Raw genomic sequence first — 20,857 nt, forward strand, 5'->3', positions numbered from 1 at the left:
ACACATTTGTGTAATCAACTCTCAGATCAAGAAACAACATAATCTGCACACAAGAAGATGCCTTGGTGCTCCTTATCATCACGCCCCACAATCCTCCTTCCACATTAGTTGAAAGGTGGATCCTTAGGAAATGAAGCCACGAGAAGACTCTGAAGTTCCTGTGTATACTCTCTTAAGTCCGGCCTCCTTCCAGCTCCCCTTTACAGCCACCCTTCCCTTAGTCAGTCTGAGGGCTCAGTCCCATTCCTCACTTGGAAGGCATTACTCATATCTAAATATACACATTCTCCAAATCCCTTAGGTTATAAAAATTTTCATGGCAATTGGTTTAGTGATGTGGAAAAAAAGAAGAAATGGATAAGAGAAATGGAAAACCCTTTCAAATAGCTTGACTGCTGTGGTGATGAGAACAAAATTAGATTAACCTGGCTGTTAAGGATTTGCACATTGATAAAATATATGTATTTGTGTCACAGTTATGGGCTTCCCAGGTGGCGCTAGTGGTAAAGAACCCTCCTGGTAATGCAGGAAACATAAAAGATTTGGGTTCAATCCTTGGATTGGGAAGACCCCTGGAGGAGGTCATGGCAACCCAGTCCAGTATGCTTGCCTGGAGGACCCCATGGACAAAGAAACCTGGCAGCTACAGACCATAGGGTTGCAAAGTCTGACATGACTGAATCGACTTAGCATGACTTAGCATGCACGCATATCACAGTTTATACAGGTTGATATCTTATCTTTTCTAATATGTCACAAACTCCTTAAGATATCTTCCCAGTAGAGCTTAGCGATGTCCCCACACTGCCTAGGGCAGATGCTCAGCCAGCACCTGTTACATGGATTAAAAACAATAATCGTTATTCAGTTTTTAGTACAAACCCATTAAAATTAGAGCAGATTATGCATTTTGAGGATGGCCATTGTTTATCCTCCAAAAGAAATTTAGATTTCCTAATGGTTTCTTAATCTACTAAAGCAAGAATACATGGAACAAATCTAAATAAAGCCTTGATAGATCAACACCTGGGATGCTGCAAAATATTCCGATTTTGTCCTCTTGAGAAACAAGATCAACAGAAGTAATCAAGGGGACTGACTGTTTTCCTTATAGTAAATGATTAAGGAAACCATGAAAGACCTATAACAAGGATGTGAACAAATACTATGAAATTCTTAATGTCATTTCTTCTTTTAGTTATCAACCTTTCCTTTCCCTGGTGGCTCAAACTGTAAAGTACGGGCCTGCAGGAGACCTGGGTTTGATCTCTGGATCAGGAAGATCCCCTGGAGGAGGAAATGGCAACCCACTCCAGTATTTCTTGCCTGGAGAATCCCCATGGACAGAGGAGCCTGATGGGCTACCATCCAGGGGGTCACAAAGAGTCGGACATGACTGAGCAACTTCCACTTTCACTTTTCACTGTCTTTTCCAACAGAACTCCTTGAAAAGCGTATCCATTCTGTTTGGATCTAATTTCTCTTCTCCTTACTCCCTCAAGCCCTCCTCAACCTGCTTTTTGCCTGTACCAAACCTACCAAGACTCACCTGGAGGAGCCGCAGAGCTCAGGCCTCCTAGGACTGGACCATTTGACGAAACTGGCCACTCCCTCTTTTGTGAAGTTCTTGGCGTGGCTTCCAGGACACACTCGGGAGAATGCTCTTCTGCCTACTCCTATGGGAGGTTTGTGTTGATCCCCTCTTAGCTCCCAGACACCTTGTGCCCAGAACCAGGTCTTGCCTCTTCTTTCTGTCTGCACCCTCTCTTCAGTCTCATTTCCTGCATCACCTTCTGTATGTTGATGACTCTCAGGTCTAGAGTCTCGGGTTCCCCTCTGGCAAGGCTCCCAGTTCTAGCTACCTGGTCAACATCTTTAATAGATCTCTACAGTACACTGTCAATGGTAACATGTCCAAACTGGCCTCTGTCTTCTCCCAAACTTCCCCTGATCTTTCACCACAAGCTTGTTTCTCATGTGTTTTTTCTAATTTCAGGCCAGAATCTCATCTTTGATTTTGCTCTTTCACACTCTGCTTCCAATCCCTCAACAAATGCTATGGTTCTCTCTTAAAATTGTTTTCAGAACTTAATATGACTTTCTACCACTAACATCACCTCTTACATGCGTGCATGTGCTCAGTGGCCAAGTTGTTTCCAACTCTTTGCAAACCCCATGGACTATAGCCAGGCTCCTCTGTCCATGGAATTCTTCAGGCAAGAATACTGGAGTGGGTTGCTATTCTCTTCTCCAGGGCATCTTCCCAGCCCAGGGATTGAACCCAGGTCTCCTGCATTGGCAGGTATGTTCTTTACTACTGAGCCAAGCCACCAGGGAAGCCCCATATCTCACAGAGATAGTTACAATTGTCTCCTGACATAGCCTATCTGCTATAGTTTTTCCTGCATCTGGTCTTTTTTCAGTAGAGCAGCCAGAGTGATCCTGTTGAAAAGTATGTCAGATCATGTTACTCATCTGCTAAAAACCTTTTGTTGGCTTTCCAACACACTCAGAGCGAAATCTAAAGTCCTTCTTATCTAGGCCTGCAAGAGCTAACGTGATCTGGCAACCTCATTTCTTACCACTCTTTTCTTCTCCTGCTCGCCATACTGGCCTTCCTGCGTATGCTCAAAGTTCCTGCATTTGCTATTTCCTCTGCCTAAAACACCCTTCCACAGATAGCAGGCCCTCGTTTTCATCCAATGAGCTTCTCCTGCGGACTTTCTATCTCTATCATATTTGAAATTGCAGCCACCTCCACACTCTTTGTCTCACTTTCCTGCGTAATTTTTGCCCAAAGTACTTATGAACACGTTGTATATTATATATTTTGCTTATTTAAGATGCAGAATGAACGTTCTAGGAAGGCAAAGGGCTTGTGTGTGTGTGTGTGTGTTTTCTCCAATAAATCCTATCACCTTGAAATTTAAGTACTCAAATTATTTGTTGAACGATTTTGCTTCTTCCCTTCTCTCCTCTCCTCTTCCCCCGTTCCCTTCGCCTCTCTTCCCCTTTTCTCTTGCCATTTCTGCTAGATGTATTCTCTTGATGATCTCCCCAGTTGCACGGCTTTAGTTACCACAAGGAGTATAATCCCAAACTTAAAAAAACTTATTGCAATGTAAAATATATTTAGAGCCATCTGCTCCTATTGAGAAAAAGAGCTAAGCAACATAGAACTAAAATGTTGTTTCAAATAGTTGGTAATTACCATATGGGACTTATTTCTACTACCAACAAGTTTACTTAGTATCTTATCATTTCTGCTTGGATTATTAGAATAGTCTCTTAGTAACTCATGTGTGAACTCATGTGTGAATACTTCTAACTCATGTGTGAACTGTTTGTAACTTCTGTGTGAAAGCCTCTGCTTTTCAGTCATCAGTGTAATCATATCACACATATTTAAACATATTTCATTGGTTTCCTGGGAAATAGGAGGAGGATAAAAGTGATAATGATGATAAAGGTGTAGAATCATGTATTTTGAAAAACCAGATGAATTTGTTCTTTCACTCAAAGTCAAATAAATGTTTCTGTATGAGTTAACTAACCCTAAGGAGACATTTCAAAGAATGCCTGGATTATATGTGTATATAATATTTCCATTTCTTGAATGACTCTGCTTAGTTGAGTCAGAAGACCTATATTGCAACTAGAACTTTTAAACATTTGGTTCTTTTAAAGATAGTAGAGTTAAAGCTAGGGGCTTCCCTGGTGGCTCAGACAGTAAAGAATCTGCCTGCAATGTAGGACACCCCGGTTCTATACCTGGATTGAGAAGATCCCCTGGAGAAGGGAATGGCTGTCCTGAGGAACATGATGTGTTCCTGTAATGCTGTGGATTATTGCTCATCATTGGGCCCCAATTTGGGTTGGGTCGGCATCTTCTTTGCTTAGAAAGTCATCCACAAATCCATTTTAGATAGATCCATTTCTTTGTTAAGTTACATGGTATTTGAGTGGTGCAGAGTGTGGATCAGTTTTCTTGTAGGAAACACAGAAGTAGAAGTGTTTTCCAAATCTTTCTTTACTTAAGTGACATTCTTCACTGGTCCAAACTTCTTTGGCTAATTGATTTTGCAAACAAGACCTTAGCCAACCTTCAGAGCAGCTGTTTCTGGAATAACGGAGACTGGCAAGGGAGGGAATAACTGTGGCTTTAACAGGCATGCATTCGCTTTCCACCACATTCTAAATTGCCGTTTCTGAAAGGATTGCTTTTGATGACCAAATGCATCTTGTTTTCTCTTTGTTAAAAAAAAAGAAAGAACCTACAGCCCTGTTTTTTAGATGATGATAACACAAAGGAGTCATTGGAAAAATTGGCAAGAGTGAATTGGGTTCCTAATAGGCTGGCCACTGTGACCTGGGGTATTTTTATGAGAAACCCAGTAATGCCCATTTCATTTTGGAATAGATTCCTTTTCCCCAGTGGCACCCCAGGAGCCTCACTGTCTGTTTCAATTATAAATCCCCTGTCTTTTCATCACAGGCTCAAGGCTATAACTGACTTCTGGCAATGTATGATCAAGCCTAAAGGCATTTAGGGAGCGAATTGTACCATTTGTTGATCGTGTAAAAGTCTCTGATACTTGGGGATGAAATTAAAATGTCATTTAGTAAATTAATATGTTAATGGCCAGGAAATCACTTAAGAGGGATAAGCAGTGTCTTCCAACCCTGGAATTTTAGAGCTGGGAGGAAACTTCGGGATCATTTAGTTTAACTCTTGATTTTACCTATGAGGCCAAGGGAGATTAAGTAGTTGGTTTAAGGTCATATCTGACTTAAATAGGTCAGTCGCCTAATTTCCTTCAATTGCCTATTTTGTGACCCACAGTTTTGTTCTCACTGTAATAAGGCTTTGGTGAAAGAGCAAAATTGGAAGCCAGACCAAAGATCTTATGTGCTTATTTTCATTTGTTGACAGTCTTCTTTTTACTAGCAGCATAGGGCAACTATAATAGCAGCATACTAGGCTTGGGCTAGGGGACAGCTGTGAAAGTGGAGAGGCATCTTTGCCTGTCATTCAGTTGCTAAGTCTCATCTGACTCTTTGCGACCTGATGGACTGCAACGTGCCAGGCTTTGCCATCCTTCACCATCTCCTGGAGCTTGCTCAAACTCATGTCCACTGAGTCGGTGATGCCATCCAACCATCTCATCCTCTGTCATCGCCTTCTCCTCCTGCCTTCAACTTTCCCAGCATCAGGGTCTTTTCCAATGATTTGGCTCTTCACATTAGGTGGCCAAAGTTTTGGGGCTTCAGGTTCAACATCAGTCCTTCCAATGAACACCCAGGACTGATCTCCTTTAGGATGGACTGGTTGGATCTCCTTGCAGTCCAAGGGACTCTCAAGAGTCTTCTCCAACACCACAGTTCAAAAGCATTAATTCTTTGGTGCTCAGCCTTCTTTATGGTCCAGCTCTCACATCCATACATGACGACTGGAAAAGCCGTAGCTTTCACTATATGGACCTTTGTTGATAGGTAATGTCTCTGCTTTTTAAAATGCTGTTTAGGTTTGTCATAGCTTTTGTTCCAGGGAGCAAGCATCTTTTAATTTCATGGCTGCAGTTACCACCTGCAGTGATTTTGGAGCCCAAGGAAATAAAGTCTGTTACTCTTTCCATTGTTTCCCCATCTATTTGCCATGAAGTGATGGGACTGGATGCCATGATCTTCATTTTTTGAATGTTGAATTTTAAGCCAGCTTTTTCACTCTCCTCTTTCTCTTTCATCAAGGCACTCTTTAGTTCCTATTTGCTTTCTGCCATAAGGGAAGTGTCATCTGCATTTCTGAGGTTATTGATATTTCTCCCAGCAATCTTAATTCCAGCTTGTGTTTCATCTGGCCTGGCATTTCACATGAGGTACTCTCAATAGAAGTTAAATAAGCAGGGTGACAATATACAGCCTTGGCATTCTCCTTTCCCAATTTGGAGCCAGTTTGTTGTTCCATATCCAGTTCTAATTGTTGCTTCTTGACCTGCATACAGATTTCTCAGGAGGCAGGTAAGGTGGTCTCTGGTATTCTCATCTCTTTATAAGAATTTTCCACAGTTTGTTGTGACCCACACAATCAAAGGATTTAGCTAAGTCGATGAAGCAGAAGTAGATGTTTTTCTGGAATTCTCTTGCTTATTCTATGATCCAACATATGTTGGGAATTTGAGAGGCATATGAGTCAATATTATTTCGGGGTGTTATTGTTGACGGCTGAGTGAAACAGGATGGTTATCAAATTATCTTTCATAGAAATAGCTACAAGTAGATAACAGTTTTGGGGTCTAATAGTCGAAGACACAGGGTGTTTTGGATTGTTGTTTTAGTTAGTGTGAACACACTGCATCACTGTCAAGCATTCCTCAGTGTCTCATATTCTGGATTTTCAGTTATTTTTGTTATTGGGCAGCCACTATCCGAAAGCACGAACCTGAAAAACAAACTTAGAAGACCCTTTGGAATGCCCAGAGAGACTGAATTTAACATTTATGGCTGAGACACTGAAGTTTTGTAGAAAGACTTGCTAGGAAGTGAGAGTTTTTGTAGTCTTAGGCCTTCAGAATTGTCTGATGCAGAATCAGTCTATTAAAATGGTCCCTGTGGAGAATGGATGAACCCAGAGATACTGCAATATGCTATTGAAGATCGTGGGGACCCTAGAAATGTTTTAGGATTTGAATTTCCCTTTAGTTGGCAATGAGGCAGGCTCTGTACTATCTTCTAGAATAAACATTTTTTCCCCTAACTAGTCCTGAACTAGTTATGGTTATGTTATTATAATAGTTATTATAATATTATTACTATTATTGATTATGTTATACTCATATCTTAATTATCAGGGTATCAACAGTGTCTGCCACATGGTAGATACTCAAGTACTTTTCAGGTGAATGTAAAAGGATTATGAATTGGATTTAATTCAGAGAAGGACAGGAAGCCAGTGAAGGGTTGCAACTTGGGTGTGGTTGTGTATTCAAGGCTGGACAAAATATGCCAGCTGTCTAGATCCTGTCACCCAGAGGTTCATCGGAGTCACTTGTTCCTTTATTTTTTTCCATCCAGTTTAGGGAGAAAAAGAACAAGTTACCCACCCATCTGTAAAATAATGATCAACAGCCTTCTGTGGTGGCCTATGACTGTTCTGATATATGTAAGGACTATAAAGAAAGTGAAATTGTTAACAGTCAACAAATACCAATTTCTAATAATTTGATATTAGTATTAACATCTAATAAGTTAATAGATTTAATTTTTCTCAGCAAGAATTTGTCTATACCTTGCTATTTGTGAAATGTTTGGCTTCCATAGATATAGAAGACATAGATATTTCATAGATATTCCATGTAAAGAAGTTCAAATTATAGTCTCTATTAAACTTTATTTTAAACTGAAGATTTATTTGAGAAGAGACAAGAAAACCTGACTTCTTAGTACTTTCATCAACTGTATATAAAGTAATAAATTGGCTTATTGTTACTATTGTACTTTGAGCAATTCTTCCTAACTGACTGATTATATTAATATGATATTTGGAAATACCTTGGCTCCAGTATTTTTTTTTTTTTTTTGCATTTCTTTTCCATGGGAATGGTCTTGATCCCTGTCTCCTGTACAATGTCACGAACCTCAGTCCATAGTTCATCAGGCACTCTATCTATCAGATCTAGTCCCTTAAATCTATTTCTCACTTCCACTGTATAATCATAAGGGATTTGATTTAGGTCATACCTGAATGGTCTAGTGGTTTTCCCTACTTTCTTCAATTTAACCCTGAATTTGGCAATAAGGAGTTCATGATCTGAGGCACAGTCAGCTCCTGGTCTTGTTTTTGTTGACTGTATAGAGCTTCTCCATCTTTGGCTGCAAAGAATATAATCAATCTGATTTTGGTGTTGACCATCTGGTGATGTCCATGTATAGAGTCTTCTCTTGTGTTGTTGGAAGAGGGTGTTTGCTAGGACCAGTGCATTTTCTTGGCAAAACTGTATTAATCTTTGCCCTGCTTCATTCTGTATTCCAAGGCCAAATTTGCCTGTTACTCCAGGTATTTCTTGACTTCCTACTTTTGCATTCCAGTCCTCTATAATGAAAAGGGCGTTTTTGGGGGGTGTTAGTTACAAAAGGTCTTGTAGGGGACCCTAGAAATGTTTTAGGATTTGAATTTCCCTTTAGTTGGCAATGAGGCAGGCTCTGTACTATCTTCTGGAATAAACATATCTATGAAGATAGAACTGTTCAACTTCAGCTTCTTCAGCATTACTGGTTGGGGCATAGACTTGGATTACTGTGATATTGAATGGTTTGCCTTGGAAATGAACAGAGATCATTCTGTTGTTTTTGAGATTGCATCCAAGTACTGCATTTCAGACTCTTTTGTTGACCATGATGGCTACTCCATTTCTTTTGAGGGATTCCTGCCCGCAGTAGTAGATATAATGGTTATCTGAGTTAAATTCACCCATTCTAGTCCATTTTAGTTCGCTGATTCCTAGAATGTTGACATTCACTCTTGCCATCTCTTGTTTGACCACTTCCAATTTGCCTTGATTCATGGACCTGACATTCCAGGTTCCTATGCAATATTGCTCTTTACAGCATCGGACCTTGCTTCTATCACTAGTCACATCCACAACTGGGTATTGTTTTTGCTTTGGCTCCATCCCTTCATTCTTTGTGGAGTTATTTCTCCACTGATCTCCAGTAGCATATTGGGCACCTACTGACCTGGGGAGTTCCTCTTTCAGTATCCTATCATTTTGCCTTTTCATACTGTTAATGGGGTTCTCTGGAGAAGGCAATGGCACCCCACTCCATTACTCTAGCCTGGAAAATCCCATGGACGGAGGAGCCTGGTGGGCTGTAGTCCATGGGGTCGCGAAGAGTCGGACACGACTGAGTGACTTCAATTTCACTTTTCACTTTCATGTATTGGAGAAGGAAATGGCAACCCACTCCAGTGTTCTTGCCTGGAGAATCCCAGGGACGGGGGAGCCTGGTGGGCTGCTGTCTATGGGGTCGCACAGAGTCGGACATGACTGGAAGCGACTTAGCACAGCAGCAGCAGCATGGAGTTCTCAAGGCAAGAATACTGAAGTGGCTTGCCATCTTTTACAAATAGCTGTGAAAAGAAGAGAAGCAAAAAGCAAAGGAGAGAAGAAAAGATATAAGCATCTGAATGCAGAGTTCCAAAGAATAACAAGAAGAAATAAGAAAGCCTTCCTCAGCGATCAATGCAAAGAAATAGAGGAAAACAACAGAAAGGGAAGGACTAGAGATCTCTTCAAGAAAATTAGAGATACCAAGGGGACATTTCATGCAAAGATGGGCTCAATAAAGGACAGAAATGGTATGGACCTAACAGAAGCAGAAGATATTAAGAAGAGATGGCAAGAACACACAGAAGAACTGTACAAAAAAGATCTTCATGACCCAGATAATCACGATGGTGTGATCACTCACCTAGAGCCAGACATCCTGGAATGTGCAGTCAAGCGGGCCTTAGAAAGCATCACTATGAACAAAGCTAGTGGAGGTGATGGAACTAAAGTTGAGCTATTTCAAATCCTGATGCTGTGAAGGTGCTGCACTCAATATGCCAGCAAATTTGGAAAACTCAACAGTGGACACAGGACTGGATAAGGTCAGTTTTCATTCCAATCCCAAAGAAAGGCAATGCCAAAGAATGCTCAAACTACCACACAATCATACTCATCTGACACGCTAATAAAGTAATGCTCAAAATTCTCCAAGCCAGGTTTCAGCAATACATGAACCATGAACTTCCAGAAATTCAAGCTGGTTTTAGAAAAGGCAGAGGAACCAGAGATCAAATTGCCAACATCTGCTGGATCATCAGAAAAGCAAGAGAGTTCCAGAAAAACATCTATTTCTGCTTTATTGACTATGCCAAAGCCTTTGACTGTGTGGATCACAATAAACTGTGGAAAATTCTGAAAGAGATGGGAATACCAGACCACCTGACCTGCCTCTTGAGAAATATGTATGCAGGTCAGGAAGCAACAGTTAGAACTGGACATAGAACAACAGACTGGTTCCAAATAGGAAAAGGAGTACGTCAAGGCTGTGTATGGTCATCCTGCTTTTTTAATTTATATGCAGAGTACATCATGAGAAATGCTGGGCTGGAAGAAGCACAAGCTGGAATCAAGATTGCTAGGGGAAATATCAATAACCTCAGATATGCAGATGACACCACCCTTATGGCAGAAAGGGAAGAGGAACTCAAAAGTCTCTTGATGAAAGTGAAAGAGGAGAGAGAAAAAGTTGGCTTACAGCTCAACATTTGGAAAACTAAGATCATGGCATCTGGTCCCATCACTTCATGGGAAGTAGATGGGGAAACAGTGGAATCAGTGTCAGACCTTATTTTTTGGGGCTCCAAAATCACTGCAGATAGTGACTGCAGCCATGAAATTAAAAGACATTTACTTCTTGGAAGAAAAGTTATGACCAACCTAGATAGCATATTGAAGAGCAGAGACATTACTTTGCCAACAAAGGTCCGTCTAGTCAAGGCTATGGTTTTTCCTGTGGTCATGTATGGATGTGACAGTTGGACTGTGAAGAAAGCTGAGTGCCGAAGAATTGATACTTTTGAAGTGTGGTGTTGGAGAAGACTCGAGAGTCCCTTGGACTGCAAGGAGATCCAACCAGTCCATTCTGAAGGAGATCAGCCCTGGGATTTCTTTGGAAGGAATGATGCTAAAGCTGAAACTCGAGTACTTTGGCCACTTCATGTGAAGAGTTGACTCATTGGAAAAGACTCTGATGCTGGGAGGGATTGAGGGCATGAGGAGAAGGGGAAGACAGGGGATGAGATGGCTGGATGGCATCACTGACTCAATGAATGTGAGTCTGAGTGAATTCAGGGAGTTTGTGATGGACAGGGAGGCCTGGTGTGCTGCGATTCATGGGGTCGCAAAGAGTCGGACATGACTGAGCCACTGGACTGAACTGAACTGAACTGGCTCCAGTATGTTAGTTTCAGTGATTGTGAAGGATTTCATGTACCATATAAATGCAGGATTCAATGTATATAATTTATGTCATATAATGGGGCTTTCCTGGTGGCTCAGATGGTGAAGAATCCACCTGAAGTAAAAGAGACCCAGGTTCGATCCCTGGGTTGGGAAGATCTCCTAGAGAAGGAAATGGTTACCCACTCCAGTACTTTTTCCTAGAGAATTCCATCGACATGGGAGCCTAGCGGGCTATGGTCCCAGGGGCCACAAAAATCAGACACCACTGAGTGACTAGCACACACAATGTAAATGAATTCAGCATTTAAAGAGTTGATTTTTTGAAACATCTGATCTCACAAGAAGGAAGTGCTGATAATGTTAAAAGGGTTTTCAAAGTGGAGAGGTATCAAGTTCAGTAACACCTCATTAGCTGCGAGTGCTTTGTCTGCAGAGAAGAGAAATTAATGATATCTCCACATCTTGTAACATTTGTCTTCCTAGTTCAGCAGCACAAAGATCCTATTCCTATAATGAAATTTTCAGTAAATATATCTTTTCCTGGGCTGCAATTTTTAATCTTCTGTTAAAAATCTAATGTTCTGAAAGTGAAAATGTTAGTCTCTCAGTCATGCCTAACTCTTCGCAACCCCACGGACTGCAGTTCACCATGCTCCTCTATCCATAGAATTCTCCAGGCAAGAATACTAGAGTGGTTAGCCATTCCCTTCTCCAGATCTTCCTGACCTAGAGATTGAACTTGGGTCTCTCGGATTGCAGGCAGATTCTTTATTATCTGAGCCACTAGGGAAGCCCAATCTTTTGTTCAGATCAGATCAGATCAGATCATTCGCTCAGTCGTGTCCGACTCTTTGTGACCCCATGAATCGCAGCACACCAGGCCTCCCTGTCCATCACCAACTCCCGGAGTTCACTCAGGCTCATGTCCATCCAGTCAGTGATGCCATCCAGCCATCTCATCCTCTGTCAGCCCCTTCTCCTCCTGCCCCCAATCCCTCCCAGCATCAGAGTCTTTTCCAATGAGTCAACTCTTCACATGAGGTGGCCAAAGTACTGGAGTTTCAGCTTTAGCATCATTCCTTCCAAAGAAATCCGAGGGCTGATCTCCTTCAGAATGGACTGGTTGGATCTCCTTGCAGTCCAAGGGACTCTCAAGAGTCTTCTCCAACACCACAGTTCAAAAGCATCAATTCTTTGGTGCTCAGCCTTCTTCACAGTCCAACTGCCACATCCATACATGACCACAGGAAAAACCATAGCCTTGACTAGATGGACCTTTGTTGGCAAAGTAATGTCTCTGCTTTCGAATATGCTGTCTAGGTTGGTCATAACTTTCCTTCCAAGGAGTAAGCGTCTTTTAATTTCATTACTGCAGTCACCATCTGTAGTGATTTTGGAGCCCAGAAAAAAAAAGTCTGACACTGTTTCCACTGTTTCCCCATCTATTTCCCATGAAGTGGTGGGACCGGATGCCATGATCTTCATTTTCTTAATGTTGAGCTTTAAGCCAACTTTTTCACTCTCCACTTTCACTTTCTTCAAGAGGCTTTTGAGTTCCTCTTCCCTTTCTGCCATAAGGGTGGTGTCATCTGCATATCTGAGGTTATTGATATTTCCCTGTTAGGGGGGTTCATTTCAAAGTTGAAAATTAGTGAGGAGTCACGTTGAAATATTGCCAGGTCTACATGGTTGGTTATTGAAGAGTATAGATGGAGGGTATTGAGTGAGCAGAGTCAACTGGGCTGGGTAAGGAGGTGGGGGGATGAGGGTGGTCACTGGGAATCTAAGGATACAAAGGGTCTTTTTGAAAACAAATCAAAGTATTCTGTCTAGTAAAACTAATGACTTATGTATGGCAAAAACTAAACAGATGCGGTGCTGAACTTTTCAAATCCTTGGAAAACTTCTGAAATAGCTATGGGTATCAAAATTTTTTGAGGAATGTCCTTAAAAAGAAAAAAATAAAACTAGAAAAAAATTTATATGGATAGACAAGAGGGTGAACCAGCACAGTTTCTTGGATCCTCTCCCAAATGAATCCCCAAATTCCAGAAAAGATACAAGGAGATTTATGGAACTGGTAGGTAGCATCAGAGACTAAGCTAAATTCTTCAATAAACCTGTGGGGAGGCAGAAGATAGTCGGGTCTTGGCATGAAGGTGAAAAATGTGAGTCTGGTGGGAGAGACCGTCAGGGCTCTTAAGGGGGAGAGAGAATTTTCTGGCTGTGCCCTTTGCTGTTCTTCATGTTGCCTTGGGCAAGGCACTGTCCTGCCGTGTTCTAACTGTGGGACAGGAGAGCCAGCACGCAAGTCGGGCAGACACAACATCAAGGCCATGGCAGCGCTTGGGCCTGGCTGGGTGCGGTGTGGGCTTCACGGGTTGGTGGCAGAGGCACATTTCCTGTTTGCCGCACCAGCCAACGGCCTGTGACTGTGCAACCGTAAGAAAAGCTGCAGCTGCCACACAGATAGTTTCAAAAATTTGAAGAGAAGAATCATAAAAGTTGACTGGTGTACCTCAAATGTACTATTAATTAAAAATATACACAGGTACATTTATTTACTTATTTATTTTTTAAAATTTTATTTTATTTTTAAACTTTACATAATTGTATTAGTTTTGCCAAATATCAAAATGAATCCGCATCGAATAATACAAGGTGATGGCTTTTCCTTTCAGTATAGGTTTGTAAATTGAAGTTCTATTGTCTTTCGAACATAAACCACATGACTATGAATATCTGTCATTTCAAATTTTGATTCTTTAAATTGGAATTAAAATTGTAAGACATCTGAGAAGCATTCTGAAAGAGACTCCTGGATTTTTGGGATAATCCCCCTTATTAAAAATAGTTATATTCCCTATGTTTACTTTGTGTGAAGTATTTTTCAGTAAAACTCCAAATTATTGATCTGTATTCCCCAATCTTATTTTCATAGGAGTAAGTTTTTCTTTTTTCTGTTGTCATTTGCATTTCATTAACTTACATATTATTTAACTAGGTTGTGATCAGTAATGACAGCAACTAACATAAGTAGGTTGGGCACAAATCAAACTAATCGGAGTCATTGTCCTCAGTGCTGAGAGTAACGGTTCATGGGCATGAGAGTAGCCTACTGGTTTGGAGGATTCATCATGTTGTTGCGTTTTCAGAGGAAATAGATGGAGTTAGTTTTTTCAGGTGTTTGTTTAAGTATTGGCTTTTATATTAGCCAATTTATGTGCTGGTCTCAAGAAAATAAAAGATGAATGCATAGGAAAAAATATTAAGGCTAAAGTGGAGAACAAGTGTTAGTTAAAAACAGGCAACACACAGAAAACCTGTAACAAGAAGTAAAAATAATGGAATATATAAAATAAAAATATAGAATGTAAACTTAATATTGTGAGAGGGGTAAGGAAGAATAGTAAATACAGAAAAAAGAATTGTGTAAAATAAACAAATGGAGATATTAGATATAAAATATTTGTTAATATAAAACAAAAGATGATTAATAGACTGTATACAGATTAATTAATACAGTGTCACTCAGTCGTGTCCGATTCGTAGCGATGCCATGGACTGCAGCCTACCAGGCTCCTACATCCATGGGATTTTCTAGGCAAGAGTACTGGAGTCGCTTGCCATTGCCTTCTCCGAGATACTTAAAGTATTGATAAAGAAAGAAGAGATAGTAGAATAAGAGAAAAGCTAACAAATGAGGAAGATAAAATTTTCCACATATATCAAATGAAAGAAGAATAAATAAAAGGGAGACTAATTGAAAAATAATGACCCTTATTTTCTTAGAAATAAAGCAAGTCATAAAATGTTGGATAGAAAAGGCACTTAGAGTGCTAAGCAGAAAAGATATGGGAAAAAAATCTCTACATATTATAGTAAACTTTTATACCATGAAACAAACAATATTTCCAGAGAAACACAGCAGATCACCTGCTGTTGCTGCTGCTGCTAAGTCGTGTCTAAGTCTACGCGACCCCATAGACGGCAGCCCACAAGGCTCCCACGTCCCTGGGATTCTCCAGGCAAGAACACTGGAGTGGGTTGGCATTTCCTTCTCCAATGCATGAAAGTGAAAAGTGAAAGTGAAATCACTCAGTCGTGTCCGACTCTTCATGACCCCATGGACTGCAGCCCACCAGGATCCTCTGTCCCTGGGATTCTCCAGGCAAGAGTACTGGAGTTGGGTGTCATTTCCTTTTCCAACTCATGCATGCATGCTAAGTCGCTTCAGTCGTGTCCAACTCTCTGTGACCCTATGGACAGCAACCCACAAGGCTCCTCTGGCCACGGGATTCTCTAGGCAAGAATACTGGAGTGGGTTGCCATTTCCTTCTCCAGCAGATCATTTACAAAGTCATAAGAATCACATTGACATCAAGCTTCTCAACAGCATTATTGGAAACAGGAGCAACATCTTGAAGGAGAGGCATTTGGAATATCAAACTTCTACAACCAAATCAACTATTATTTAACTATTAAGCTGAAATTAACATATCCTCAGACATGTATTGTTTTAGGTTGTTTTAGGAGGTGATTCACCTCCTAGAGATACTTAAAGGCTTAGTTCAGTTCAGTCGCTTAGTCATGGCCGACTCTTTGTGACCCCATGGACTGCAGCACGCCAGGCCTCCCTGTCCATCACCAACTCCCAGAGCCCACCCAAACTCATGTCTATCGAGTTGGTGATGCCCTCAAGCTATCTCATCCTCTGTTGTCCCCTTCTCCTCCTGCCCACAATCCCTCCCAGCATCAGGGTCTTTTCAAATGAGTCAACTCTTCGCATGAGGTAGCCAAAGTATTGGAGTTTCAGCTTCAGGATCAGTCCTTCCAGTGAACAACCAAGACTGATCTCCTTTAGAATGGACTGGTTGGATCTCCTTGAAATCCAAGGGACTCTCAAGAGTCTTTTCCAACACTGCAGTTCAAAAGCATCAGTTCTTCAGTACTCAGCTTTCTTCACAGTCCAACTGTCACATCCATACATGACCACAGGAAAAACCATAGCCTTGACTAGACGGACCTTTGTTGGCAAAGTAATGTCTCTGCTTTTGAAGATGCTATCTAGGTTGGTCATGACTTTCCTTCCAAGGAGTAAGCGTCTTTTAATTTCATGGCTGCAGTCACCATCTGTTGTGGTTTTGGAGCCCAGAAAAATAAAGTCTGACACTGTTTCCACTGTTTCCCCATCTATTTCTCATGAAGTGTTGGGACCGGATGCCATGATCTTCGTTTTCTGAATGTTGAGCTCTAAGCCTACTTTTTCACTCTCCACTTTCACTTTCATCAAGAGGCTTTTGAGTTCCTCTTCACTTTCTGCCATAAGGGTGGTGTCATCTGCATATCTGAGGTTATTGATATTTCTCCCGGCGATCTTGATTCCAGCTTGTGTTTCTTCCAGTCCAGCATTTCTCATGATGTACTCTGCATATAAGTTAAATAAACAGGGTGACAATATACAGCCTTGACGAACTCCTTTTCCTATTTGGAACCAGTCTGTTGTTCCATGTCCAGTTCTAACTGTTGCTTCCTGACCTGCATACAAATTTCTCAAGAGGCAGGTCAGGTGGTCTGGTATTCCCATGTCTTTCAGAATTTTCCACAGTTTATTGTGATCCACACAGTCAAAGGCTTTGGCATAGTCAATAAAGCAGAAATAGATGTTTTTCTGGAACTCTCTTGCTTTTTTGATGATTCAGCGGATGTTGGCAATTTGATCTCTGGTTCCTCTGCCTTTTCTAAAACCAGCTTGAACATCAGGAAGTTTTCGGTTCACATATTGCTGAAGCCTGGCTCGGAGAATTTTGAGCATTACTTTACTAGCATGTGAGATGAGTGCAATTGTGTGGTAGTTTGAGCATTCTTTGGCATTGCCTTTCTTTGGGATTGCAATGAAAACTGACCTTTTCCAGTCCTATGGCCACTGCTGAGTTTTCCAAATTTTCTGGCATATTGAGTGCAGCACCTTCACAGCATCATCTTTCAGGATTTGGAGTAGTTCAACTGGAATTCCATCACCTCCACTAGCTTTGTTCATAGTGATGCTTTCTAAGGCCCACTTGACTTCACATTCCAGGATGTCTGGCTCTAGGTGAGTGATCACACCATCGTGATTATCTGGGTCGTGAAGATCTTTTTTGTACAGTTCTTCTGTGTATTCTTGCCATCTCTTCTTAGTATCTTCTGCTTCTGTTAGGTCCATACCATTTCTGTCCTTTATCGAGCTCATCTTTGCATGAAATATTCCTTTGGTATCTCTGATTTTCTTGAAGAGATCCCTAGTCTTTCCCATTCTGTTGTTTTCCTCTATTTCTTTGCATTGATCGCTGAAGAAGGCTTTCTTATCTCTTCTTGCTATTCTTTGGAACTCTGCATTCAGATGTTTATATCTTTCCTTTTCTTCTTTGTAGGGAAATGAGTATGTTATTGGGAATAGGTCAGAAGCAGGTCTGAGGTTGTAGAAGTTTTTCTCTTGTTTGTGGCTAAGACATTTATTTATAAACATCAGCAAAACTGAGGAGAAAAAATGAGTTTTATATAATGAGTGCCCTTTAGAAGAATAAAAATAGGATAGGATATATAACTATTAACACAGCAGAAGAAAATTTGATTTACCCATTGGAAAGTAATAAATAGAAAAATAAATGAAGTAAAATTATTGTGAAATAAAAAAATAATGGTATAAATAAAACCTAATTTATTAGTAATTACAGTAAATACACATGGGTTAAAATCACAATTCACCATTCAAAAACAAAGATTCAGATTAATTTATCAAAATATACCAAAATCTAGCAATACATTGCCTAAAAAGAAAAAAAAATTAAAACAATAGGGTGCATAAAAAGGTGAATATGAATAAAAAGAAAGTTGGGTAGCAGCTTTAGAAATGATAAATATAATTTCAAGATTAAAATGTAAAAGGAAATAAAAGGAATGTTATATGCAGAAGATATAATAATTAAGATGTATACATCTGTTAATATAGCCTCAAAATACAAAAAGCAAGAAAGTGAAAAATAAAGATATGGTTACAATAATAATTATATTTGGGTAGTTAACTGATCCAGAATTGGAAAAAATAGCATAGAAGATTGCAATAATAATATCATATTCTATGTGAATTTACACATATACATATAATTTTCACCTCCCCAAAAGAGAATACTTTGTTTCTGAGCACACATGACTCATTCACAAATATCAACTGAGTGCTGATCCAAAAATTAAGCTTAATGCATTCCTGAAAGTTAATCCTAAGGAACAAAGTTTAAAATTTATAGCAAAAAGATAGCTAAAATGTTTAGTGTATTTTAAATGATAAACATACTTTATATGTTATGTTATGTTAGCTCTTGATGCAAGAAGAAAATCATTTGGAGAATTATTAATTTAGCTGTGAAAAAAGCACATATCAAAATTTGTGGGATGGAGTTAGATCATTCTCAAAAGTTATTTCTGACAGTAGATCTATTTATCAAAAAGCAAACAGCAATGACAGCAAAGAAACAAAAGCAAAGGAGCTAAATATTCAACTCAAACAGCTTGATAATGAGCACCAAAGTAAATTCAAAGAAACAAAGAAACAATAGACAAGGGAAGAAATCAATAAAATGGGAATAGCAAAAACAGTACCACCATAAAAGTTATAAAAAGGAAACAAGGTTTTTAAAAAAAGCTTGATAAAATATATTGTGAAAACCAGTCAGGAGAAAGATAAATTGCAAATTTATAATGTGGAAAATAATTAGTTATAATTTATATTTAGAAAATATATAATTATTTTCTAATTTATAATTAGAAAATAATTTTAAAACAGGAATTTTAAAGATTGGGAATCAGTGTGTAGAACACTGAACTATGAATTATGAAAACTGTGTGTAATTCAGAAATCCTAAAGTATATAAAATATATGAATTTATGATTTTCATATGCAATTTAAGAATTTTAGGCCTTTTTAAAAAACTTAGAGGGATGTTTGCCTTGGTTGGACATGCCAAAGAATTTTTTCACTTTGATCAAAGACCATGGTAATTTGCCAAGCCTGCTTTGAGGAGTAATGTAGTTCAGCCTTAGGGTCATATCCTTAATTTCTCAGGGTTTACAAGAGAAGACAGATGGCTTTACTATGTTAAAGCAGCTCCTAGTTAAATACTGTCTCCAGAGGATACTAAGCAATGATGATAAATAAATGAGAAAGTGAATTATATTATTATGGAACAAATCACAAACAAAAGCTCCAATGTCCTTGATGGGCAAAAACTCATCATCAAGGAAGCTATGTTAATTCAGAGTAACCCGATCATGTATGGTTATCTCATGCTTAGTGGGCTGTGTTGTTTTGTTAATTTTTAAGTAGACTCAGGAAAATGTGTGTGGGCACTCAACTTGAGAGCAGTGTTGATTTTCTGTGGGACCCTGTGAACCACGCTTTCCTGAATCCATCTCATCCTTTAGTCACATGATTTACTCTGTTGTTTCAAGCCCTCTAGCTTTGATACTCAGAGTTCTGAGTGACTTTCTCCAGGTAGCAGTAGCTTGGCTTGACTACCAAGGATTTCTCTGTGGAAGTGGTAAAATGTATAATTTTCTCAGTACTTTTTTATGCTCTAGAGAATTGAAGGGGATATTTTATACCAGCGTAAAATGGTAACATTTCTGAAAAAGATTGGCGTTTAGTACTTCTTTCTAGATAGCATATTCAAAAGCAGAGACATTACTTTGCCAACAAAGGTTCGTCTAGTCAAGGCTATGGTTTTTCCTGTGGTCATGTATGGATGTGAGAGTTGGACTGTGAAGAAGGCTGAGTGCCGAAGAATTGATGCTTTTGAACTGTGGTGTTGGAGAAGACTCTTGAGAGTCCCTTGGACTGCAAGGAGATCCAACCAGTCCATTCTGAAGGAGATCAGCCCTGGGATTTCTTTGGAAGGAATGATGCTAAAGCTGAAACTCGAGCAATTTGGCCACCTCATGCGAAGAGTTGACTCATTGGAAAAGACTCTGATGCTGGGAGGGATTGGGGGCAGGAGGAGAAAGGGACGACAGAGGATGAGATGGCTGGATGGCATCACTGACTCGATGGACGTGAGTCTGAGTGAACTCCCGGAGTTGGTGATGGACAGGGAGGCCTGGCGCGATTCATGGGGTCGCAGAGTCAGACACGACTGAGCGACTTAACTGAACTGAACTTCTTTCTGTCCTTATTATTCAGAAGCAAAGGAAAGCTTTAGTCTTGGATCGGAGAATGGAGGGTTTCGAGCTTGTGCCCTAGAGGACATTATTTCCCGCTAAAATCCGTCACTGGGGCTGCTTTATAGGGCTCTTTCCAGCAGGGAGGGGCGGAGGCGGGGTTCTTGCATGTGAGGTGGGGCAGCTCTGTTCCTGCTACAGCTCCCAGTGCAGACACAGAGTCTCTAAACACCGGCCCGCTACTGCTGTCTTGGGTTGCAGAACTTCTGCACACAGCCCCAGAGCCAAGGTGTCAGCACCCTCAGGTGGGACTCGGGTAGAGGCAGAGCACAGCGGCCAGGTAGAGGAAGACCTCTTAAAAGGAACAATTCCTCTCCCTCCCCGCAAAAGCTCACTGTGATAGTTTCATAAGCACTTCTCACCTTGAGAGTACAGCTGAAGTACCATTTCCACCTTCCTAAGACTGGGACAAGAAAAGATCTAAAATGATGTAACTATTTGTACTCTCCCCTTTCCTGTTCAGTTAGATCAGTGCAATTGCAAGGGCAAGAAAAGATACATACTATAGCTAAATGCAATCTGCTTCCACAGAAATGCCTCAAATCTTACATGAACCACAGACTTTGCGTTAATGCCCTGGCTAAGGTTGCAGACTT

At 40.3% G+C, this 20,857-nt stretch overlaps 1 long non-coding RNA gene across 3 annotated transcripts in view; it reads left to right on the forward strand.

Annotated features, from left to right (window-relative positions):
• LOC123330009 overlaps positions 1 to 20,857 on the forward strand; it is a 98,877-nt gene that overhangs the window by 15,310 nt on the left and 62,710 nt on the right. For 2 of the 3 annotated variants that reach the window (XR_006545688.1, XR_006545689.1), the window contains exon 2: positions 1,503 to 1,685. The exons of the other annotated variant lie outside the window; for it this stretch is intronic. This is a non-coding gene — a long non-coding RNA (uncharacterized LOC123330009). The remainder of the gene's footprint in view (positions 1 to 1,502; positions 1,686 to 20,857) is intronic. 3 annotated transcript variants of the gene reach the window in all.

This window comes from Bubalus bubalis, chromosome 17 (assembly GCF_019923935.1).
Source record: "Bubalus bubalis isolate 160015118507 breed Murrah chromosome 17, NDDB_SH_1, whole genome shotgun sequence".
NCBI lineage: Eukaryota > Metazoa > Chordata > Mammalia > Artiodactyla > Bovidae > Bubalus > Bubalus bubalis.